At 41.1% G+C, this 20,901-nt stretch overlaps 1 protein-coding gene across 1 annotated transcript in view; it reads left to right on the forward strand.

Annotated features, from left to right (window-relative positions):
* The first annotated feature begins 165 nt into the window (after nucleotides 1-165).
* The window catches only part of LOC122669746, a 32,062-nt gene continuing 11,326 nt past the window's right edge, over nucleotides 166-20,901 (forward strand). The window contains exon 1 of the mRNA XM_043866592.1: nucleotides 166-244. The gene's annotated coding sequence lies outside the window, so the exon portion shown is untranslated. The remainder of the gene's footprint in view (nucleotides 245-20,901) is intronic.

Raw genomic sequence — 20,901 nt, forward strand, 5'->3', positions numbered from 1 at the left:
AAACCATCAAACGGTGTAAAAGTTATGCACCTTTTCTCCAGTCCCAGAAAACTTAACGGACTACAAGGGACACTTCACACCTGTCACCTTAAATCGCTCCCGACACCAAATACTGGTTCTACGGTGACCGTTCAGCGACCACTGCCATCTACTCTGTCTAGTCTCACCTCTGAGACGGGCCGTTTGCGATCATTTCCGGCGAGACGTACCTGCAACCGATCCCAGTTTAGACCGCTCTTAGGTGGTAAGTGATCTCTCTCTCTGCCTCACACACACACAGAGATCCGGTGTGTCTTCTTTGTCGGTGGAGCTTCCTTAACTGAGTGCAGATCTTCAATCTTACCTCCGCAATGAGAAAACTTCTTTTTTTTTTTTGGTTTTGTTATGAATAAATACATTGGTGATTGGATTAATAATTTATAATTTTGGATATAGTATTCTCAAAATCTACCCGTGCTGTCCCTCCTGTAGTGATAGTTCCTAGCTAGTGGATCTACAGATTAGGCTCAGATGGGTGATCCGTCAATGTTTCCTTGGTTTTGGATTTGACGGTAGCGTGTAGAAGATCTTAAACATCTTATCTTATATCATGTTATCATGTGCTTGGTGGAACCAATTGGTGTACCGCATCTGTTGTGATTGTAGGAGGGTCTTGGTCCAACAGACTCATTGAAGACCCTTTCTCTTAAAATGGTACCAGAGACTTTTAATTTTGTGAAATCCTGTTTTTTGTTGTTTTTTTTTTTTTTTGGGGGGGGGGGGATGGGGGGAGGTGAGTGAAGAAAAACTTGTAGGGATTATAAGTTGGAAATTCAAATGTTGGGATTGGAAAATGAAAAGAAGGTTTCCTTGGTAAGTGATTTTGGAGGTTCAGTTTGTTTGATATGGATATGTGGAAATGTAATTGTATATAGATTTGGACTATGATAATAAAAGTGTAGGATCTCAGACAGTGATGACATCATATCTAGTTGGGGTTTGGAAGGGCATTATGCGAGTGGATGATGACCTCATCTAAAGATCGTCTTTTTAGATGGGGAAAAGGTATATACTCTGCTTTTGGTAGGGTAATGGCTTGAAGCTGGAAAACTTTGTTTCTAAATATTTGTATAGTTTGAGATCGCAACAAAAATCTGTGATCAGCCAATGTTTTTGAAGTTATAAACACAGATTATTTGATGCTCAAACTTTATGAGAATGCTTCTGACTAGTGAGTTCAAAGAATGCTTTCTCCTCTATAGTAGACTGCAAGATGGCAATTTGTAGCTGGTCTTTAATGATCAAAGATTTGGATGCTAAGTGTAAATGGTTTTATGTTGTTAAGATCTTTTTACAAGTAATTGATTGAACAAGCTGGAGAAAATTCAGTTTGAAAGAACTTTTTTGATGCCAATTCTTTCAGGAGGTTAAATTTTTCATGGGAGCTGATTTTGGACAGAATGCTAGTTATAAACCACTTTAAGTTTGGATATTCAGGCTGTATATTGTTCCCTTGGGTTTGACATACAGAGCTGTCTGCTTATGGCTTAAATGGAAGAATTAGCAAGTGATGGTGCTTTAGCTTTATAGTAAAGAAGGAAAATTTTGAGCTATATTGTCAGGAAAGTTCTCAAGTCAGTCAGCCTATTTTTTTCCCATCACAACAATAGCTTACCCGCAGATGTCTATGCTTCTTCTAAGAAGGTGTAGAGAATTGGAGAAATTTGTTTTATCGAATCAGAAAAGAAAAAGAAAAAAAAAAAAAAAAAACAAGTAAAGCTACAATTTAAATTCAGACTAATTATGTTTTTTGGGATTCACAATGTAAAGCCATGCTTGATTCAAGTTTAATTTCTTTATTGAAAATACATGAATACATAGTTATGGTTGCTGCACCTATTCTTGGCCAGTTGGCGAATTGGCTTATGCTTTTTTTTTTTCCAATTTTTATTTTTTGGAGTGATCCATATCTTTCACCACTAGAACTCGATGGTAAATCTTATAAGACAGCTATAAGACATTCAATGATGTACAGAGCTAAATGTTGGGTGGGGACTAAACAACATAAACAAAATTAGTGTAGCCGAAATGATTATGTTGATAGGTGTAGCTTTGATGAAAGATAAGTTTTGAGAGAAAATCGTTGAGGTGGTATGGGTGTGTGCAACGAAGACCTTTGAATGCATGGTAAGGAGTGAAATGGTTCAGATTGAAGTGTTTATAGAGCAAGGGGAAGGCTTAAAATGACTTTGGGAGAAGTGGTGAGAAAAGACGTGCATGGATTAGGATTGACAACCCTTGTAACTTTGGATAGAGTTGAAGCAAAGAGGATCCGTTTAGCTGACTCCATTTAGTTGTGATTAGACTTAGTTGAGTTGAGTTGAGTTGAGTTGAATGATCCATATTGTTTGAATTCATGAGGATGACTTGCTTTTGGTTATTTCAGTAATGGCCCTCTATGGATGGGAGCACATGATGGTGGCTCTGTAAAGATTCTGAGTGTTGGACTGTTGGATAGAGTTGAAGCAAAGAGGATCCTCTTAGTTGACCCCATTTAGTTGTGATAAGGCTTAGTTGAGTTGAGTTGAGTGATCCATATTGTTTGAAATCATGAGGATGACTTGCTTTTGGTTATTTCAGTAATGGGCCTGTATGGATGGGAGCGCATGATGATGGCTTTGTAGAGATTCTGAGTGTTGAACTGTTGCGTGGTTTTCTTTGTATTAGCTCTGTTGTCCTTTTCCATAGCCTTCTTCCGATTTTATAATTTTGTTTTTGTTGAAATAGGCTGCTTACCCGATTGGGGTAAGCAGTCCTAGTTGGATTGGGATTAGTCCTACTAGTCCTAGCTGATTAGGATTAGTCCTAGTCATGTTAGGAGTAGTACTAGTCAGATTGGATTCTTTTCTTTTATTTTATTTTTATTGTTTTATCCTCAGTTGAGTCCTATTCTGGCATTCCTAGTTGTATTAGGAATTCCTAGTAGGACTAGGACTGAGGTGTTATTATTCCTATTTGTACTTTGATCAGTTTACTTCAAGTTAATATAAATAAAGGGGCTTGGGTGATCGATAGAATCACTCAAGCATTGGCCTAAGGGTGTTAACATGGTATCGAGCCAATTCCGATCTAAAGAGCAGCTTTCTCGCTTTTTGTTTTTTATTTTTCACTTTCCCCTCCCCACGGTTTCCGGTTTTCTCTTCTCCACCACTCTCGGCTCCTCTCTCTCATTCGGGCAGCAACTATGAGGTGATCCGATGAAGATTTAGATGCTGCCCTCAATCCTACCTTATTGAAGATCGAAGATTATTGGTATGACCTAATCTGGGCAGATCTCCTCCATTCTTGAAGATCAAGTTCTTCCTACACTTGAAGATTGATCTTTCCTTTTTTGGAGATTATTTTCTGCTATTATTGGTGCATACCTTCCTATTTGAAGACTGCAGAATTGGATCAAGTATAAGTCAGATCCAGACCTGCGGATTCTCCAAATACAGGTATTTCTTTTGCTGGTCATTGTGCATCAGTAGTATCCACTCCATGGATCATTGACTCCGGTGCTACTGATCACATGACAGGTTCTTCTAGCCTTTTTAATACATATTCTCCTGCCTCTGGTAAGGATAAAGTCAAAATTGCTGATGGGTCCCTCTCCTCCATCTCAGGGAAAGGATCCATTGGTTGTTCTCCTTCCCTTACTTGTCATCCGTGTTGCATATTCCCAAATTTACAACTAACCTTCTTTCCATTAGCGTATCACTAAATCCCTAAATTGTAAAGTGACCTTTTTTCCCACTCACTGTGTTTTTCAGGACCTGGACTCGGGGAAGACGATTGGATCGGGTAAAGTGCATGGCGGATTGTACCTGCTTGATGGCGATCCTACTCCGGCTTTGCCTTCGGCATCTTTCTCTTCTGATTTACATAAATGGCACTCTAGACTAGGCCATCCCCCCTTAGGTACTTTATCCAATTTATTTCCAGCATTAGTTAAAGACTGTAATAAGGAAGATTTTTTTTGTGAGCCTTGTGTCTTGGCTAAACAAATGCGTTCAACTTATCCTATTTCTAATAAACGATCCTCTTCCTTATTTCATATTGTTCATACTGATGTGTGGGGGCCTAGTAGGAAAGCTTCCCTGACTGGCCATCGGTGGTATGTCACTTTCATTGACTGCTATTCTAGGTTCACTTGGGGTTTACCTTCTGCACATAAAGAGTGAAGTTTTTTTATGTTTTCAACACTTTCATCAAATGATTAAGACCCAGTTTAATGCCACTCTTCAAATTTTGAGGAGTGACAATGGGAAAGAGTATATGGAAGGTCGGCCAAAAATACCTTCTTGCACATGGAATCCTCCATCGGACAGTGTGTCGACACTCCACCCAAAATGGTGTGGGAGAGAAAAAACCGCCACCTCCAGGGCCCTTATGTTTGCTCGCACTGTCCCTTCCCTTTATTGGGGGGATCTTGTGCCTCACTCTAGACCTATTTAATTAATAGGCTGCCCGATCGGTTCTTCTTTCAAAAGCCCCCATTGAGCTATTACTTGGCTCTTTTTCCTTTATAGTCCCACCTAAGGTGTTTGGATGCGTTTGTTATGCTAGGGATACAAGGTCCCCTGGTAAACTTGACCCACGTAGCCTCCGCCGCATTTTCTGGGTTATTCTCGCTACCCAAAAGGGGTACAAATGTTACTACCCTCCATCCCGCAGACTTTTGTCAGCATGGATGTTGTCTTTCATGAACATGTTCCATATTATGTGTCCCCACCTCTTCAGGGGGAGAGTGTTAGTGAAGATGTGCTGACTATTGACTCTCCACCTCCACTTCAGTCTGTTTACCATGAGTCTGAACCAGTTCGGCCTGCCCCTAGAACTCCCCCTGAGGCAGGGGAAGAGGTTCCTACACAGGGGGAGACCATTTCTATTCAGGGGGAGCAATCTACCCCGGTCCAGACTCCTATCCAAAGGACTATTAGTGAATTTCGAGAGGAGGATTGATGCCGTAATGTGAAGACCTATGCAAGGAAACATAAGCGAGGTTCAATCAAGCTGTTGCTCCAGTACCCATCCAATTGCCGAACCCGGATCCAGAACCTGCCTCTCCACCTGGTAATGATCCTGACTTACCTATTGCTCTTCGCAAAGGTGTCAGAACTTGCACTCAGCATCCCATATCTCATGTTGTTGCTTATGATTCCCTTTCCCCATCCTTTCGTGCCTTTATTTCCTCTCTTTCTTCTGTTCGTATTCCTAACAATTGGCAGGAAGCTTTATCAGACGGAAAGTGGAAGGCAGCTATGATGGAAGAAATGGACGCCTTGAAGAAAAATAACACATGGGAGCTTGTGGTTCTTCCACCTGGGAAGAAAACCGTTGGATGTACATGGGTGTTTGTAGTGAAACAGAAGGTGGATGGCACTGTGGATAGGTATAAAGCACGACTCGTGGCCAAGGGGTTCACTCAGACATACGGCATTGATTACCAGGAAACTTTTGCACCTGTTGCAAAGTTAAATACTGTTCGTGTGTTATTATCTTGTGCAGTCAACCTTGGATGGGATTTGCAGCAACTAGATGTAAAAAATGCCTTCCTAAATGGAACACTGGATGAGGAGGTGTATATGGACATTCCACCAGGGTTCTCTTGTGACAGAAACCAAGGAAAAATATGCAGACTGAAGCGCGCACTTTATGGGCTGAAGCAGTCACCTCGAGCATGGTTTGGCCGGTTCCACAAGGCCATGATTTCTGTGGGCTATAAGCAGAGTAATGCTGATCACACACTCTTTATAAAGAGGGTTGGTGAAAAACTCACTGTTCTTATAGTCTACGTTGATGATATAGTGGTTACTGGCAATGATGGTGATGAGATCAGACGGTTGAAGACCTTCCTTGGACAAGAATTTGAGATTAAAGATCTAGGAAAACTACGATACTTTCTTGGGATTGAAGTAGCCAGATCTTCTAAAGGCATTTTTCTCTCCCAAAGGAAGTATGTCCTAGACTTATTGGCTGAGACCGGATTGCTAGGCTGTCATCCTTCAGATACTCCTATGGACCCTACTGTTCGACTCAAGGAGAAAGAGGGTGAGCCTGTTGATAAAGGCCGGTACCAAAGACTTGTAGGGAAGCTGATTTATCTTTCACACACGCGTCCTGACATTGCTGTCGCCGTAAGTACTGTGAGCCAGTTTATGCATAATCCCTACTCTTCTCATATGGAGGCTGTTCTTCGTATCTTTCACTATTTGAAGTCAGCTCCTGGAAAAGGAATTCTTTTGTCTACGCATGGTCATCTACGGATAGAAGCATACACTGATGCTGATTGGGCGGGTTCTGCTGATCGGAAGTCTATTTCTGGGTATTGCTCCTTTGTAGGTGGAAATCTTGTCACATGGCGTAGCAAGAAGCAAAATGTGGTTGCTCGTTCTAGTGCCGAAGCTGAGTTTCGAGCTATGGCACAAGGTATTTGTGAGTTACTATGGCTTAAAGGTTTGCTACAAGATCTTGGTGTTCCTATTCGTCTTCCTATGATGTTGTACTGTGACAATAAGGCTGCCATCAGCATAGCACACAACCCAGTACAGCATGATCGTACCAAGCATGTTGAGGTGGATAGGCATTTCATCAAAGAGAAGTTAGAAGCTGGGCTGATTTGTATTCCCTTTGTGACATTTGCGGATCAACTTGCTGATATTTTCACCAAGGGATTGTCTAGAAAATTGTTTCATCCTAATCTAGTCAAGTTGGGCATGATCGACATCTTTGCTCCAACTTGAGGGGGAGTGTTGAAATAGGCTGCTTACCCGATTGGGGTAAGCAGTCCTAGTTGGATTGGGATTAGTCCTACTAGTCCTAGCTGATTAGGATTAGTCCTAGTCATGTTAGGAGTAGTACTAGTCAGATTGGATTCTTGTCTTTTATTTTATTTTTATTGTTTTATCCTCAGCTGAGTCCTATTCTGGCATTCCTAGTTGTATTAGGAATTCCTAGTAGGACTAGGACTGAGGTGTTATTATTCCTATTTGTACTTTGATCAGTTACTTCAAGTTAATATAAATAAAGGGGCTTGGGTGATCGATAGAATCACTCAAGCATTCAGTTCTAAGGGCTGTTAACAGTTTTCTTTAAAGGGAAATATACTTAAGGAAGGTCCAGTGAGGTTTCAGCTCCTGGTACAGGCAGGCTTCTTTCAAACTATCGGATTCAGATCCATGTAATTCTGAGTAAATCCAGCACTTTTAAGCCTGTGGGTTCACTTTTAAACTTGACTGTTGTCTTCTCTTCCACCCCCTCTCTCTTTCATGACATTGCAAGTAACAAGTTTATGTTACCGATCAGGATCGAGCATTGCTTCAGAAACATCCTCCATTATTTTGCATCATATTGACCAAGAGACTTTTGTCAGGGAGCATGTTGCATCCTGATTGTTGCTGTATAGCTCCAAAATCTGAAGCAAATTTCAGTTATGCATATTGGACATAGTTGTCAAGGCGCCTTAAGCCTGATTTGGTATGATTTCTATTTCAATTTCAGGGGGTGATTTCTATTTCGGAAATTGTTTGGTTTGATTTTTGCACCTTATTACAGTGAAATAGAAATCAAGTGGAATAGAAATTCTGATAGCTGAGGAGCTGCTCCAGAATTTCAATTTCATTTGATTTCACTCTTGCTTTTTAATGAACACATGGTTAATTTGATGGGTAAAGTAGTAATCCTGTTAAAAATAAAACACCACCCTTTTTCTTCTCCTAATGGTCTCATCACCACCCCACTGCCACCATTGCCACCACCACCCCGCAAACGCTACCACCACAACCCCAACACCACCATCATCGCCATTGCCACCACTTCAACACCATCACCATTGCCACCACTACCACCACCGCCACCACCACCCCCACCCCACTACCACCGCCACTGCCACTACCCCACTGCCACTACCACCAGCACCATCACCCTTCCCAAAGCAATATGGAGAATCTATTCTCAGAAATTGAACTACCAAATGGATTTGTTTTATTCTTGTAATATTTCATTTTGATACAACCAAAACAATTTCAATTTTTTGTACAAAAGTCTATTTGTTGACTATTTCATGAAATCAATCCGAAATTGAAATAGAAATTATACAAAATCTGGCCTTGGCCGCTTAGGTGGGCGCCTTCTTTGTGTTGCTTTGTGTTCAGGCATCCTCCAATACCTTGGGTCTCCTAGACGCAGTGACAACTATGATATTTGATATGTGGAGTAATGTGAATCCACGATGATCATGAGAGCTGCAATTGAATTAAGTGTCTTTTTTTTATTTGCAAATATTAAATTACTATTATGACTACAACTATTTGGTCAAATAGGCGATTTCTCTTAGCTTGTCAATTACCAACCCCCCTCCCAAAAAAAAAAAAAGCTTAGCTGGTCTAGTGTATTTTCTTATAATATATTATTATTGTCTTTGTTCAGTTTGTTGTTTTGTTGGAGCATGAGAAAGAATCCCGGTTGGACCAGGATGAAATCCTAATTACACAATAAGTCTCTCTAGAAGAATCCTAATTTAAGTAGGACTCTTGAGTTATGAAGCCTTGTCAAACAATGATTTTGGTCTGACTGGGATTAAGGATGAGGAATCCTATGCCTACCAGGATTATGATGTTCTAAACTAAAAAAGACTCAATATAAGACTCTTAATCGAATTAGGAATCTAACTGGGGCATTCCAGTTCATTTATGCTTATGCTGGGTCAATTAGGAAGTAATTGGGAACATAGTTGTCACTTTGTCTAGGCGACCCAAGGTGTTGGAGGGGCCTGGACACATGGTGACACCAACAAGGCGACTCAGGCTCCTGGACGCCAATCGTCACCTTGTTGGTGCCACCTTGTGTCCAGGCCCCCCTCCAACGCCTTGTTGGTTTCTAAGTTTTGTTTCCCAATCATAGTTGTCACGGCTTCTAGGCAACCCAAGGCGTTGGAGGGGCCTGGACGCAAGGTGACACCAACAAGGTGACCAACGCTCCTGGATGCCAAGCGTTGCCTTGACAACTATGATTGGGAAACAAAACTTAGAAACCAATTGGGAATTCAGAAAGCACAACTAGATTATAATTTGAAATACTAATCTGAATTGGGAAAGGAAAAGATTTCAACAATATTCTGATCTGCAAATATGGAATAGAGAATCTGAACCTAGATTTGGATCTGAAGAACCTTGTTGTTGCATCAAATGTATAAGAAACCTTAAAGGAGAGAGAAGAAGAAAGGAGATGAAAGAATCCCTAAGAGGAAAGATAGATTCGCTAGCTGCAAAAGAAGAGGGGATAACTTCCAGCCTGCTGTTTAGGTTGTAGACACAGCCACAGACTAATATCCAAAACAAAATTCCATTAGAAAATCCACAAATGTTTGTATGGGTATACAGCTCTAGATAAACTAATTGACTCACTCTAGAACTCCTAAACCTACTAAACAAGACATACCCATATTCGTGCAGTCTGGGAGGACTAGCACACCAGGATCTGTCCTACTATGAGCATTCGATTTAAATCTGATTATTGAGGGTTGAAAGAGGATGGAGAATAGGGGTAGCATAGGGGAAGTGGACTGCTTCAACGCAGGTCTGGCCACCAAGGCTCCAACTTTTGTTTCATTCAATAATTCAATTCAACATGTTACAAACGGTTGGATATGTGAGTATTTAAAGAAGAAAATGACTCTTGGACTTTAACAAGAAACATTAATGACTAGCACACTATTCTAAACTAATTACTCACCTAGAAACTAACTCCCATAAAACATTAAATACTAGCCTTCAATCTCTTGGACTCCTAATCTAAGAATTTAAAGAGATACATTAGTACACCAAGGAATGCGAAAATATTAAAGAAGTAAAAGAAAAAGACTATCCAATTTATTATTCTAAAGAATTTTAAGGGCCATGTGGGATCCGCTTCAGTCCATCATGCAGGGGGGTGAACCTACCAGCATAGAGGCCACACAGAGGCTGGCTGGGGCTCTCCTGGCTTGCCCATGGTTTCCAATCTTAGGCCAAAAATGCCCTGCATCACATATTGAATCTAATTCGTTAAAAACTAAAATAGACCTATCTCAACTAGAACTTCTTTAAGTAATAAAGAAACAGATACAAATTAAGAAAACCAACTGAACCTAAATAGACTAATCCTACCATAATTTTGGCTCACAAGGAGCCTATACCAAACAAAATCAACTGAATCAAAGTCCCAGAAAATGTGTAACCCAACTTAAGACTTATTGAAGTTTAAAATAACTTCTTTATGCATCTGGCCTCCATCATGTTCCTTCCCCTCCCTGTTGTTCGTGTTATTGCTTGTTGAGAGTCCAATTCAGAAAATAATAAAAAATGAACTAGTACAATAAAAAAAATGGTTTACTGGATTTGGAATTGGTTAAACAACTTGGCCAAGTCTACGAAGCTTATCCTTTTTTTTTTGGTAAGTAAAGCTTGTTCTTTTTGTGTTAGAAAGCAGATGAACTTTCAAAGTCCATGGCCAAGACTTGCTTTAGAAGTAATGACTAATTAGTGAGTGGAGTTCAAATTCCGTGGAAGTTCTTTTTTCTTTTAGGGTTTTCATTGTCATATTGTGGTTGAACTTGGTTATTACTATTTGATAAATTGGACAATTTTCTCTCTAGAGCTTATTTTGGCTACTGGTTACCACTTCTTGCTTCTTATTATTGCTTGTTTTGATAAATTGGTGATTTTTCATTTAATGAGAATTATTTTTTAATCAATTTATTATATGAAATGTAGTCACTTCTTTTAGTAAGTTCTTGTTGCAGGTGTGTCTAAAGACCTTTACATCCCTATCATATCTCTGTTGGCAGGAGTGTTCAGGAATTGCTTTTGAAATGTTAGCTCTTGTAGCTGATGTTGCTTGATTTATCCAACTCTATTCTGTAGTTGTTGTCAATTGCTTGTAGCCCTTCCTTGGTAGGTCATGCAAAGAAAAGGAATAATCAGTAGTAGTAGCAACAACAATATAAGAAAAATAATGATTAAAATCAACAACTTTTTTGTTGAATATAATTTGATCAATTGAAAACCCTTTCTTTTGAGTGAGAGATCCTAATTTTTCATTCTCTATCATGGAATTTTTTTGTGTGCATTGCAATTAATAATTTACATGAGTTTTATATTCCAACGTATGCTTTCTCCCTTTTAGTCCCCCCTGGATGTGTCACATTATAGGAGGAGGTTGAGGCAATGCCCTCTAACAGAGCTGGTCAGGGTTATTCTACTTTCAAGTGTTTGCCATTTTCCATCCACAGCATTTTCCGATTATGCTAGGAGGGGTTGTGCCCTTAAAGGAATCACTGTAGTAGAAGGCAGGATGAGGTTCTCATATAATGTTTTGTTTTATTTGTTGTTTCATCCCATGCGTCCAAAACATAATAGTGGAAGTTAAATATATTCTATAGTCATGAGCAGCTTCAGAGCATATCTATGCATACATGGACTCTAAACTTCATTCAGTTAAAAAATTAAAGAAGGATAACAAAGAACCACTCATTGTTTGATCCAATATGGATTTTTAAGTTTAAAACTAACTTCGTCAAACTTTTTGTGATCTCAAGAATACTCTTAACCCATAGCGTGGCTTTGATGCTGTGGCAATAGAATGGTTGGACCAGCACGACCCGAAAACCCAAGCCCAGACAAAACCGACACAACCCGGGTTTTTGGTCTAATAAGGGTTGGTAGTAGTTTATTTATTTATTTGGATTTATCTTGTAATATTTTATTTTACTTTGAATACGTTTCTTAGTGGGTAGAGTTAGACTCCTTTAGTTTTAGAGTTTGAGTAGAAGTCTTGTTTTTCTTTTTTGTTGAGATGTGTTACCCGATATTATAAGGGTATTTTGGGTTTTTTATTTATGCTTTATTTATGTACTTTTGAACAAGGGTAGGATTGTAATTTGGGCTGTGATACTGTTCATGTGAACGTCGTGAACAGTGTCGTGAATAGTATCGTGAACAGTGTTTTCATTTGTAATATCTTTTATTATTATTATTATTATAAATAGAGAGCTTGATTGATCTCATTGATCATTCAAGCCATTCACGAAATTCCTGTTTTGTTAACATGGCATCAGAGCCAAATACATTCTGATCTAGGTTTTCAAAACCCACCTCCCTCCTTTCGATTTTTTTCTCCTTCCCTCCATCGAGCTTCTTCCCTTCTTCTTTCTTCCTTTCTTTTGGTTCTTCTTCTCCCATTAGGGCAGCACTACTGAGGTGATCGAAATGATCTAGCTGCTGCCCCAATATACCTCCTTTTTTATGCCTCTTTTTTGGATCGAGTGGAGCTGAAGCACTGTCTGCGATTTGAAGATTCCTATTTTTTTGGAGATTAGGCCTCTACATCTGTTTCGGCTGCATCTTCTATTGTGGGATCTTTATTTGATATTGTTCTTAGCCCCTATTCACTTCATCAGACTGGTTGAAGACCCCAGCCCCTTATCGATCTCTCTTCTCAGGGTTTTTTTCAAAACCTTGACATTAAGCGATCTTGGGGTTGGGCTGCTGGTTCCTGCTGCATCTGATTGGCACCCTTGCTGCCTTCATTCGACATCATTCCCAGCCTACATATCTGAGATTTTTTGCTCCAATACAACCCTTTTCTATTGGGAATTCGATTCCAGAATTTTTTGGATATTTTTGGCTGTTCCGCTTCATTGAAGATTGGTTACTGCTGCAATGACTGGTTCAGATTCTTCTTCGCCTCTTCCGGCATTGATGGCCAGCCCCGGACTGATTTTCTTCCCCTTGCTGCCCCAATCAAACTTGATGGCTCCAACTACCTGAAGTGGTCTCGGTCTACCTATTTGACAGTAGCTGGCCGTGGCCTCACTGGCCATCTTCTTGGGACAACAACTAAACCAGTGGAAGAGGGTTCTCAGCTCAACAAGTGGTTATCGAATGATGCGATGGTGATGTCCTACTTGATCCATTCTATGCAAGGGGATATCTCAGACAATTTTCTTCTACTGGACACTGCCCATACTATCTGGAATGGTGCCAAAGAGACTTATGGTCGCACGGGGAATGATGCACAGGTCTATGAGATTAGAAAGAAGGCTAATGCCACTACCCAATAGGAGCTCTCTATCTCCAAATACTATGCTGCCCTCAAGAACATGTGGCAGCAATTGGATCATTACTCCGACTATCAGCCCTCTACTGCTACTGATCTGGCTGCCTATCGCAAACACGTTGACAAAATACGTTTCTATGATTTTTTGGCTGGACTAAATATGGAGTTTGATCCTATTCGGGTGCAAGTACTTGGGCAGTCCCCTTTTCCATCCCTAGAACAAGCCTTTGCCTTGGTTCATAATGAGGAATCTCGTCGGGCTGCTATGCTACATTCCTCTACTGTTGATTGCTCCGCCTTGCAAGTTGCTTCCAGTACTCCTTCTCTTACCACTACTGATGGTTGTCCTGCTGTCCCTAAAGGTCCTGTCAAGTGTGAACACTGCAACAGGCTCTATCATACTAAGGCTCAATGCTGGAAGCTCCATGGGAAGCCTGCTGATTTTGAGGAAAAGAAAGCCCGTGGGAAGTTTAAGCCCAAGGCTCATATGGCTGATTCTCCTACTCCTCCTGCTGCTGCCCCTTCATCTGACATTGGGCTTACTCAGGATGAGCTCCTAGCTTTCCGTCGCATGCTACAGGCCTCTTCCGTTGCCTCCACTACGGCATCTACACCTGCTGCCCCTCCTGGTTCTAATTTTGCCTCGGTACTCGGTCGATGATCGTGTGCATCGGTGTATCCGATCCTTGGATTATAGATTCGGTGCACTGACCACATGTAGCTCCTCCCATGTATTTCATCTTTATTCTCCATCTTCTGGCAAAGACAGTGTTCGAGTAGCTAATGGTGCCCTTTCTCCTATTAATGGGAAGGGTTCCATACGCTGCTCCCCTACCCTTTCATTAAAATATGTTTTGCATGTTCCGTCCTTTTCTACTAACCTTCTCTCTATTAGTAGTCTAACTAGAGATCTCGAAGCTAAAGCGACTTTTTTCCCTTCTCATTGTGTCATACAGGATTTGGAGACGGGACGTACGATTGGGGTGGTAAGATGCGGGGTGGTCTCTACTTACTTGACCGGTCAGCCTTCTACTTTGCATTTGGCTTCCTCTCTGACTCATCATTTACTGATCCACCTCGTCCCCCGACCTTCATCTCGCTGCCGACTTGGTCATCCATCCCTTAGTACTTTGTCTCTTTTGTTTCCGAGCTTGATTAAGCATTGTAATAGGAATAAGTTTTTATGTGAGGCTTGTGTTTTGGCCAAACAAACTCGTTCCGATTATTCTTCATTAAATAAAAGAAGTGAGTTTCCTTTTGCTTTGGTTCATTCGATGTGTGGGGCCCCCCGTTGTACTTCCCTTTACGGTCATCGATGGTTTGTCTCGTTTATTGATTGTTATACTGCGTGCCACTGGGTGTACATGATGAGCCATAAAAGTGAGGTCTTCTTGTTTTCGATTATTTCATCGTATGGTTCAGACCCAATTCAATGCCACCTTGCGCATTTACGCGTGATAATGGCAGAGAGTACATGGAGGGTCGGTTCCAACTTTATTTGGCTGCACATGGTATTGTCCATCAGACCAGCTGTGTTGACACACCTGCCCAGAATGGGGTTGCTGAAAGGAAAAATAGACATCTCCTTGAGGTAGCCCGGGCCATTATGTTTGCACGGCAGGTTCCTTCTCACTACTAGGGTGATGCCATTCTTACCGCTGCTTATCTCATCAACCGTGTGCCTACCCGTGTCCTTGATGGTCGTTCCCCCGTTGATCTCCTCCAGGGTTCCTCCTCCTTTGTGGTTCCCCCCCAAAGTTTTTGGTTGTGTTGGCTATGTCCGCAATCATCATCCTCATGGGAAATTTGCTCCACGGAGCATTCGGTGTATTTTTCTGGGCTATTCTGCCACCCAGAAAGGATACAAGTGTTAGCATCCACCTTCTCGTCGTACTTTTGTCTCCATGGATATTGTCTTCCATGAGTCCTTGTCATATTATTCCCAGACACCTCTTCAGGGGGGAGCAGGATCAGGGTTTTGAAGATGTGTCTGCTATTCTTCCGGCTTCTATTCAGGGGGAGCCCTCTGTAACTTCAGCTCCTATAGTGGCTCCTATTCAGGGGGAGCGTAGACCAGTCAGTCAAATCCCTGTTGATAAGGTATATACCCGGGAGCGCACAGGACAAGTTGAGACTACCACCACCACCATACCACCTCCACAATCCCTGCACTTGATCCAGATCCAGACCCTACTACATCATCTGGTAAGGATCCTTCCCTTGACTTACCTATCGCTGTTCGTAAAGGCGTTAGGTCATGCACCCAACACCCCATCTCCAATGTTGTTTCCTATGATGCTTTATCTCCTTCCTATCGTGCATTTGTTTCTTCTCTTTCCTCTGTTTCTATTCCTCAGAAATGGCAGCAGGCGATTGCAGATCCAAAGTGGAAAGCAGCCATGATGGAAGAAATGACGGCCTTACTTAAAAATGAGACATGGGAGCTAGTTGTTCTTCCTTCGGGTAAGAAACCAGTCGGGTGCAAATGGGTATTTGTTGTCAAGCAGAAGTCAGATGGAACTGTGGATAGATATAAAGCCAGGCTTGTGGCCAGAGGCTTCACTTAGACTTATGGGATCGACTACCAGGAGACATTTGCCTCTGTTGCAAAGTTGAACACTGTCCGGGTCTTACTGTCTTGTGCTGTCAACTTTGGCTGGGACCTACAGCAGTTGGATGTAAAAAATGCATTTCTTCATGGGGAGTTGGAAGAGGAGGTTTGTATGGATGTTCCTCCGGGTTTTTCCTCTGACAAGACCCATGGGAAAGTTTGTAGGCTCAAAAGGGCACTCTATGGGTTGAAGCAATCTCCACGGGCATGGTTTGGTAGGTTTCATAAAGCCATGGTCTCCTGTGGATACAAACAGAGTCATGCTGATCATACTCTGTTCATCAAGCGAAAGGGAGAAAAGGTCACTCTTCTCATAGTTTATGTTGATGACATAGTTGTGACTGGTAATGATATAGATGAAGTTTCTCACCTGAAGGCTTTCTTGGGACGGGAATTTGACATAAAAGATCTAGGACAGCTAAGATATTTTCTTGGGATTGAAGTTGCCCATTCTCCAAAAGGCATCTTTCTCTCCCAGAGAAAGTATGTTCTAGATTTACTATCAGAGACTGGTTTGCTTGGTTGTCATCCTTGTGATACTCCCTTGGAAGCTACTACCCGTCTGCAAGAGAAGGATGGTGAACCTGTTGATAAGGGTAGATATCAACGATTGGTGGGCAAGCTAATTTATCTCTCCCACACCAGACCAGATATTGCCATTGCTGTGAGTCTTGTGAGCCAGTTCATATATGATCCTTATTCCACTCACATGGCTGCTGTTCTTCGTATTCTCCATTACTTGAAGTCAGCTCCAGGAAAGGGGATCCTTTTGTCTCCTCATGACCATCTTCGCATTGAGGCTTACACAGATGCTGACTGGGGTGGTAACCCTGACAGGAAATCTACCTCTGGCTATTGTACTTTTGTTGGAGGAAATCTAGTCACATGGCGGAGTAAAAAGCAAAATGTTGTGGCAAGATCTAGTGCTGAAGCTGAATTCCATGCTATGGCCCAGGGCATATGTGAGTTACTGTGGCTTCAGAGTTTACTCCTTGATATTCATGGTTCTGTTCATCTTCCAATGATGTTGTACTGTGACAACAAAGCAGCAATTAGCATTGCCCACAATCCAGTGCAGCATGACCGTACCAAACATGTGGAGATTGACAGACACTTCATCAAGGAGAAGTTAGAGAGTGGGCAGATTTGTATTCCTTTTGTGAAGTCTGGAGATCAACTGGCTGATGTCTTCACCAAAGGGTTGAGTGGGAAGTTGTTTTATCCTAGTCTAGTCAAGTTGGGCATGTGTGATATCTATGCCCCAACTTGAGGGGGAGTGTTGAGATGTGTTACCCGATATTATAAGGGTATTTTGGGTTTTTTATTTATGCTTTATTTATGTACTTTTGAACAAGGGTAGGATTGTAATTTGGGCTGTGACACTGTTTATATGAACAGTGTCGTGAGCAGTGTCGTGAATAGTATCGTGAACAGTGTTTTCATTTGTAATCTCTTTTATTATTATTATTATAAATAGAGAGCTTGATTGATCTCATTGATCATTCAAGCCATTCACGAAGTTCCTGTTTTGTTAACATTTTTATATTGGGTAAATTAAACGACACCCCCTGGAAATCAAACGATACTCAACTCACCCCCTGTTTTTTGAAAATACTCAACTGTCCCCTTATATTAGAGCTCTATATTACAATTTAGTCCCTACCGTTAGTTTTATGCGGTTAACTTATGAAGTCAGCAAGTTAAATATATTTAAATACCTAAACTACCCTTGACCAGTGTAGAGTTACTATTTTACCCTTGAATCTAAAAACCCCAAAATAGATCCTCTTCCTCACATGACCTGCAACTCAATCTCATTTGTGTGTATTGTAGAAACAACAATTTCTGGAATCAGGTTGAATATGTACCCACCTTCATCAACCGTCAAGATCATGAAAAACAGGGTTAGCCTCATGCTGTTCCCCGCAAATTTCTCAAGAATATCTTTCACAATTCCCCCAAACTCATCTTTATCTATTTTCTTACTGTTTTCCCTTCTACATCAGCAAACACCTGATCGTAAAGAAGACCCACTGCTTCATTGGCTTCCTCTCTCTTTTCCAATTCAAATTGGAAGATAAATACTAAAAGAAAATTAAGACGCAGAAGAGTTACCATTGAAGACCTTGGCGATCAGAAGGAATAAGTCTTCCTCAACGATTTTCTCCTTCCACCGGATCCAAAACCAGTCTGAATTCCAACAAACCCCATCACTTTATCTGTTCTGATCTCCATCAGAAGCAACACGATTCCCATTGTTGATGCCACCGCCACTGATGATATTCCTCTCCCAAACAACAGAAACAGATCTAGGTTCAGCATTCCTACATTTATACCCAGCGCTAGACCTAAGAATGGAGACTAATCCAAAAGAAAAACCAGTGATTCCGATGAGAAGACAACAGATTCATTGGCTTCTAAGGATGGAAGAGAGTGGATAGGACTTACCGTAGCAGAGAAAGGCTTAGAATGCCCTAGCAGAGAATAAGAGAAGAAGAAGATGGAAGAGAGAGGAAATCAATTTTCATTTGTTTTATTTGTTTAAATCTAAAGGGTAAATATGTCATTCCATGTCTTGGTTTGATTTAAGTTAACACCGTTACTGTAGAGGGGGACGGTTGAGTATTTTCAAAAAACAGTGAGTTGAGTATCGTTCGATTTTCAGGTGGTGTCGTGTAATTTACCCTTTTATATTATGTAACCAATGATGGAGAGAAGGATTTTGGAATTAAATTTAGAGATTGAGTTGGTTATCACAGTAGTGGAATTGTGTGTGGGCTTGGCGAGTTACTGATTTGGCCGACAGGTACCCTTCTCCCTTTCCTTCTTCTCTTCCATTTTTATTTGCTGGTATTCCTGTTCTTTTTTTTTTTATCCTTGCTGCTGTTCTTTCTTTCTTGCTACAAGTGACTCCCCTGTTTTCCCACTATTATTTTGAAACTTGGATTTCATCATAGCTGGGTATCTGGTAATCTGATTGAACTCAAATCTGGTACATAAGTGTCTGTCATTGATTTCTCTTCATTCCATTGATTGGTTGCTGGTTTGCTATTTTTTAACCATCCCTCTTACCATAGTTGTCAAGGCGGCAAGGTGACCCAAGGCAGTGGAGGGGTGCCTAAGCACTTAGCGACAAGGCTGTTGCCGTGGTGTGGCCGCTGGTCAGGTGACCTTCCCTCTTATCTCCCAATCTCTCTTGTTCGGTGTCTTCCCTCTCTGGTGAGTTTTTTAGTTCTCCGTTTCATTCCTGTTTCTCTTTCTTCTTTCTTCTTCTTTTCTTTCTTGTTCCTTCTCCTTGTTATATATTTTTTTTGCGTAGTTACACTGGTTTCAACCATAGGAGAGTTGGTCTCTCTGCTTCCTTCCTTCCTTTTTTTTCTCTCTTTATCCTAGGCGACCCTAGTCTGAGGTTCTGGAATTCTGAAACTCTTCTTGCTGAGACATCTTTATCTGAAATCTAACTGTGACCTGCAAGTCTGCAACTATGGTTATTTCCGATTTTAGAAATCTATTTTTAAATTGATACTTGCTGGCTGGAGTTTCTGTGGCTTGGATTCGATAGAGTTAGGGATTGTGAACCTGTTCTTAAATCCTCCTGTGATTTGGAGCCCTGGTTGAGTGGTTAGGTCGATCATAAAAAAACTCTTTACTGCTGGATCTGTGTGGGTTGGGAGGTTGAAGATGACCTTTATTTGTTTACATTTAAGGACCATTTCACTAAATCACTCATGCCCCTGATTCTTAAGCGGGTTTCTGTTTTATGACCCACTTTATTTGTAAATTCCGGAATAGTCCTCAAAATTAATTTACAATTTGGTCCTTTTAATCATTTACCTTATGCTTAAGGTGATTAAGTTGTTTCTGAAATTATGAAATTGCCACTCCTCCCTTATATTGGATTTATTCACTTGGGTATGCCCATAGCAAACCGAAATTGGGGGGTTTTGTGACCTGGGTTTACATTAATTGGTGTTAGATCCGATAATCCTTTTCTGTACCATTAACCATGGTGGTCAATAGTGAGGTGATTCAGAACTCAACTCCTATAAGGAGGAAACTCGAGCATACATTGTTAATCTCAGAGACCAGGTTGATAACCTCAACACAACAGTCACTTCTCTTCAGACCCTAATGGCATCTCTACAAGCTTCCATTAATAGGCTGTCACCTTTCGATAGAGGAAAAAACTCAATTCAATCTGGGGATTCCTCTAATTCCAATACACAGGGCCCATCTCACGTTGCCCTGCCACCACCACCATATGTGGTTGGCTAACCTTTCGACGAACCTTCCTATGGAGCTGAAAGAGGGGCCAAGTTAGATGTCCTCAACTTTTATGGGGACAATAATCCGGAGCAATACCTTGACTGGACTCATAGCTTGGAGGTATTCTTTCGATGATATGGTTTGATTGAGGCTAGAAGCTTTTATTCGCTAAAGTCAAGTTGAAGGGTAAAACTCGAGTCTGGTGGTTCAAGTATCAACAGCAGAATCAGGGACTTGAGGTATTGGGTTGGTCTACACCTGGGCTGAGATGAAAGACGACATGAACCAGAGATTCTTACATGCCCCACACTACAAGCAACATATGCATCTTTAGTTCTCACAATTGCAACAAGCTAGTATGATAGTTGAGGAGTATGTGGTGTGGTTTTACTAAACCATGGGATGAAGAGGTGTTAGTGTGATGTAGGACAACACATGAGGAAGAAGAGGCCAAAACACTGTTTACGTTACTGTTCACGTGAACAGTGTCACAGCCCATATTTTCCTTGTGTTGAGATATTTTTTAGAAGATTTGGTGGGCCCATCAAGTGGAGAAAGATTCTATCCTAATGCTGCCATAGTTTAGGTTCTATTTTCAGTTTTAGAAAGTATATTAGGTAGTTTCTAATTTCAGTTTGTTTCTATTTTTGTTTCCTTGTTTGTTTAGAAGGCTAATTCTATAAAACCTTTTTTTTTTTGGATGAATAACAATTAAATTACGAAGAAAGGAGAAGGAATATACAAGCCCGAAGGCAAACAACCGAAGCTAGAGGCTAGCTAGGGTGCAAAAAGGAAAGAGGGAGGCCCCAGGAGACAACAATGAGCCTGTTCTTTGGGGTATCCAAAACACAAGAGTGGGGAAGGGAGCTAACTTTAGATGAGACATAAAAAAAGATGGCATTCCAAAT

This window comes from Telopea speciosissima, chromosome 7, assembly GCF_018873765.1.
Source record: "Telopea speciosissima isolate NSW1024214 ecotype Mountain lineage chromosome 7, Tspe_v1, whole genome shotgun sequence".
Classification (NCBI taxonomy): domain Eukaryota; kingdom Viridiplantae; phylum Streptophyta; class Magnoliopsida; order Proteales; family Proteaceae; genus Telopea; species Telopea speciosissima.